The following is a 5528-nucleotide window of genomic DNA, read 5'->3' on the forward strand; positions in this document are numbered from 1 at the left end:
AGCCCAAAGTCAGTCTGAAGCTCTCTGCTCTACGAGGATAAAATTGCTCTGAACTGCGGGCTTGATGGAAGAGGTACCTGAATGGGCAGTTTCATCAGGGTAACGTAGGAAATAATCGATCCCATTTCACTGAGGCCACGGGAATGGCGTTCCTTGGCATCAGACTTCTTTCAGACGCCAGGGTAAAGGCTTTATGCTTTATGTCCTTCAGCTGTTCCACGGGGTTCCACACAAATCCCTTCCAACTCCAGTTTTAGATCAGAAATGGATTGTATCCAGTGTGAGCCTTGCTCTCCAAGGGAGAAATCCTTTTCCCACTACAGTTCAGAGTTTGCAATGGCCATTTACAGTGACCACGAGCTTCGCAAGCTGGATGAAGACAGCTCAGCGCTCGAGGATTTCTCTCTCCCACATTCCTGATGCAGCTCGAATCCAAACCTCTGCACAAAGCTGTGTACTTTACAGACCCGTTTCTCTCCCTTGACCACTTTTGCTGTGGAATTTACCTCTTCTGCAGCCCATATCGAGCGCAGGTCAGGTACATCCTTGTGTGGTGATGGGGCCCGGGGCCTGCAGGCCAGCTGGTACCGGAACTTTCTCAGCACCTGCGCGCAGTCGGCGATGGAACGGCTGCAGTTGCCCAAAGCTGGGCTGCTGGAAGGAGAGCTGGAATCCAAACACCCTGAAACGATTCCTTCATTAAACACTCACGTACAGTCATTGCCAAGAAGTTCTCGACGCAACAGCACAGGCACAGCAGGTCAGGATATGAAGGCTTTGGCCAGACACAAGGACACGAACTGCCATGAATAGGGACACTGAGGTCGGTCTGCAGAAACACCGACTGCACCCCGACTGTCCCTATCCAGGACAAAAACTGCCTGCAGGTAATTCACCCCCGCATCTGAAACGCCTTCTCCACAAAATATCCCTCTCATCACACGGCAACAGAGCCCGGCAGCTTATCACGGGCCGCTACGGCCAACGGGTGCCACAGAGACAATCTCTCAGCACACGTTCCCAGCCCATCCCCAGCAAAACTTTGGAGGAAAACGTTCTGGAGGTCCTAAGCCACGGAGACAGGTAGAAACGACAGTGTCCCACCTCACGTCCGAACCACTCAGCAGGAGACTCCACTAGTCAGCAGCCGCCTTTACCCAGTCACAGGCGATCACCACAAACGAGTCAGGTCTATCTCCTAGTACGGCTGCACTGGAATCCTTTGGGACTTTTCTCATCCGTAAAAGCCAATCTCCAACAAACGCACCCCCTTCTCCTGACCAAGCTTTTCCCATCAAATCACTTTGGTTTTTACCGAGTTGGACTCTCCGCCGCTTCTGTTCCTCTCTCCGAAGGCAGGCGTGCAGTGCCCTGAGGTCTGTCACATCCTCCTCTGCGCCCGCAGAATTACACAGAGCGGGGGAAGAGCCGCAACGAGACCTTAACCCGCCGCTCTCCAGTGGCCCAGCGCTAGGGGGGACGGTGACCTGCTGGGAGAGGAGCTGGAAACCTTGGGCAAAGGAAAACAAACGGTTGTGTCATAGAAGGAAGACAGAATTCCACCTTGATTTCTAAACGACATGAACATAAAAGACTCTCATTTGGGGTCTGGATTGGGTTTTTGCGGTCTCCTTTGCACTTACATTTTGATTGCTTGGCTTTGCTTTGTTCTGAAACAAACCAGCTGCTCTAAACCGAGGAAGTGGCACTAGGGAAGAAGGACAAATCCCAATATGACAAATTTAGATCCGCTTTGCAAAAGGAGCAAACACACACATAGACAACTCTCCGGTGGCTACCGCTCCCCTTCAGCGGCACAGGCACCAAACGAAGACCCGAACTGCACCCTGGGGAGCTGTCCTGGTCCTTACCCGAGTGCAGCTGCTGCTCGGGGAGCAGGTTCCAGCACTGACGTAAGAAGCGCTGCCGCTTGGCAGAGCCCGTCCTTGGGGGCTGCACCCCGGGACACAACCGGTACCAAACTGCGGGCGGGCGCGAGGGCGGCGGGACGGGCTGTAACTCAGCACACTCTGGCCCCGGGGCGGAGGAGAAGGTGCCGCCAGCTCACGTGGTGGAGGTGTTTGTACCGCTGCGGGAAGGAAAAACAGAATGAGCATCGCGGATGCAGCAGCCCCAAACTCTCCTCCCCGCTTAGACACGCGCACAACGCTATCTTAAGGCGATTTAGAAAAGATGCAAGAAGGGATGCTAGAAAGATCTGGCCCCTACAGAACTCGGCAGTCAAGTCACTGACAGGAAAAAAGAGAAGACTGAGACACAGGACAACACCTCAGCACCAATCCTGCAGCTTCAGATTTCAGTGTTACCAGGCACCTTGCGTAACCCAGGGGTTTCTCTATTCCATCGCCTATTTCATCAGCTCAGCTCTACCTGCCTACTCTGTGCATCTTGAGCCGCTGAATGTCTCAACTGATCTGTGCAAATGAACACAGGAGATGCTCAAACCTTGGTGTTACAGCGTTACAACCGTCTGCTCCCCGTTTTCTAGGCCAGACGAGCAGAGCGCAATACTACCGTGCCAGCATCTCGATTTTGGTATATTTGCCTTGTCAGCTTCTTTTTAGAACTTTGCTTTGATCTCCAAAAGATTTCTGAGTAGCTCATTTCAGACTTCACACAAAGCTCTGTCTGTCCCTCTCCTTTCATTCTCCTTACCCAGCGAGACAGTAGTGGGACATCAAAATTAAATATGGACCTGCACTCTCTGCCTGGCTCCTGCTTCCATGGACAAGTCACAAACTCCTTGGCCAACCTCACAGGGTTCAAGTCCCTCCCTGTCCTTCAGCAGCCGCTCTCATCCTGCCCTTTCCCACCGCCTGTGTTTGTTTCCCCTCCAGTTCTCCCACAAACACTCAACAAATTGTCACGTGACGTGGTGAATTTTAATACGCTGCGGTAATTCAGTTTACTGCTCCTGTCAGAGGAGGCGATTCAGAGCGCCCTTCGCTAGAGAATCCTGCCCTTGAGACAGAGACCGTCTGGAAACAAAACAAAAGAATTCAAAAAGAATTGCCAGAGATATTGACTGCACCCACCTGCATTCTGCAGCCCCAGCAGGCTCTGCTGGCCAGGACTCACGACAGGCTGGTCGGTGCCCCTGCGTATTTGAAGCACACCCAGAAACCAGAGGCGGCGTTCAGGCTGAGCAGAGATGCAAGTGCGAGTTCTAGAAGAAACAGAGAAGTTTTTACTGTAGCTTGAGCACGGGGAATAACCAAAGTGTCTTGTTTGCAAAAACGGGCTTATGCCCATTCAAAACAGGTCTAGTTATTAGTGCTGTCGGTAAGTACCAATTTGGGCAACAGCCAAGATTTCTTCACCTTTTTATGCCAGAACCATTGGAGATAATTTTCCTTTCTGTACTGAGATTAATTGACACTGCTAAAATTGAATTTTTAAAGATGGACAGTTGTTTTCCAAATCTACTACAATGAAGTTTCACAGTATTTCTCAAAAAACATCTTCTGCCAATTCATCTGTCACTCATCTCATGATTTTCCTCCTCCTCCTGCTTCATCCTCTAATCATATTTGATACAGCTGGCTTAGAGTCTGCTCCTCCAAAACAAACTTGAATTCTTGTGAAATGCCATCCACGCCCACGGTACAACAGAGCAGGAAAATCTGACGTGTTCCCCAAAGCCTTCCTCTACACGGTCAACAGATTTAAGGCACCAAGTAAGTTCTTCCTGTCTAAGAGAGCTGTTAACACTCCTTACCTGTCACTAACACGGATGAAATTCCAAGTTTCCAGGGAGACAGCGGAAAGCAAACTATATCTTTTTTTACATTTAAAACAAACAAAAAAATGCTTTTTTTTTTTTTTTTTTAAAAAAGCTAGTTTAAAGACTGCTTCTCCAGCAATCAAACTGACAAGTGAAAAAAAGAAAAGAACCTTGAAAACTAATCTAAATGCTGCAGCAACTCACCAAGATATCAGAGCGGCCAGCAGGCGGTGTTGTAATAGGAGCTGATGAGATTTCCAGTCCGGAAAAGAAAAAAGAGAAGTTAGCATTTTGCAACTACTCAGTCCCAGGAAATATTTAGGGAGACAGGAAGGAGGAGGCTTTGCTTGTTTGACTCAGGTGTGACAATTAACGCACATTTCAGTACACAGCATGCCTGCGAGAGACACGTTAAGGAGTGCCCAGGCCAAGAGCCCTTTCCAGGCTTCCATCTCCTTCCTCATCGTGACGGCCCTGTCGATGATGGAAGTTGCTGGTTCTGGTGCCATGATCTCTAACAACAAACACAGAGAAATGACAGGATTTGACAACTTTTATACAGTAAGACCCTCAGTCAGCACAGGATTCAGGAAAAAAAAGCAGTAATCCAAAACAGACTCTGTAAATGGACTTTACCTTTAGCCAGAGTCATGTTTAGCATCTTAAAAAAAGAAAAATCAGATTCTTTTTACCAGTGAAAATAGATGATATTTCTTCGATGAACTCCCCCTGCCAGCACTGCCACCTCATTACTGAGGAACAGCGTCCACCTTCTCCAGTGAGGTGCAGATAAGAGGACAGAGACAGATTCCAACCTCAGTTTTGAAAAATCACATCCTTCAGCAGCCAGAGGCAAAGCTCCTGCCTTCTCCAAGCAGAGGGAGCCAGAGGCAGGAAAGGCCTTGCACAGCTCTGCAGTTTTTCTACTGAAAATTCCCACTCGTTTCAGTTAGGAACAGAGGATTTTCAGACCGTGCAGCCACGACCTGGGGGTTCGGTACATCTAAAAGTTAATACCAGATGTGAAAGAAATAAGCCTGGTGACGTTTTCTTCTAGTCCTGTCACCAAAACATGCTGCTGTTCCTTCCTGCCACTCACTTGAAAACTGGTCACATAATTCCTCACTAGAGGGGAACATAAATAATTTGCTTTCTAGGACAAATCCGTCATGTACACATCACTACCTGCTTACTGGTACAAGGATTCAACGGTGAAACAGTGAACATCAGGGTTCCTGGGAGATCTCTACAAGAACACGCTGCCTGGCAGTTTTCTTGACAGGCTTTTCACACGGTTTCAGCCCCAAGACTTCCCTCCCCACACCGACAAAGGAGCGACCCCTGGCAGAGACCCGCTCCCCATCCTCACGCTCCCCACCTCTCCCTGAGCCACGTCCTCCTGCAGAAGCTGCGCTCTCGGGGCACGGAACTCAAAGGGACGCTGGATCCTGTTCTGCCGGCAGAGGAGGGCCGGCTGGGGGGTTTCCCCTCCAGACTGAACGGTGTCCTCCCACGTCCCTGCCCTCTGCTGCTCGGGCACAGGCAGGAGGGGAGGCCTCACCCCGACAGCCCGGCAGGCGCTGACCCCAGGGCCACACAGGGAGGTTCCCCACACCGCCCCTTGCCCCAAGCCCCCACCTTCCCCCCACGCCACCCCCTCCTGGGAGGGCCGGGGGAGCCCCAAAATCGGGCTCGGCTCGGCCGGCGTCTCCTCCCCGGGGTCTCGGGTCAGAGCCGCCTCCAGTGCCGCACGCAGCGCCCCGAGATCGGGCGGGGGGGCCCT

The 5528-nt window shown here is 51.0% G+C and overlaps 1 pseudogene; it reads right to left on the minus strand.

The window, feature by feature from the left end:
* Nucleotides 1-344: 344 nt before the first annotated feature.
* LOC141954957 (transmembrane protein 209-like) lies at nt 345-4254 on the minus strand (annotated as a pseudogene).
* Nucleotides 4255-5528: the final 1274 nt, after the last annotated feature.

Source organism: Athene noctua, unplaced genomic scaffold (assembly GCF_965140245.1).
Source record: "Athene noctua unplaced genomic scaffold, bAthNoc1.hap1.1 HAP1_HAP1_scaffold_44, whole genome shotgun sequence".
In the NCBI taxonomy this organism is placed as follows: domain Eukaryota; kingdom Metazoa; phylum Chordata; class Aves; order Strigiformes; family Strigidae; genus Athene; species Athene noctua.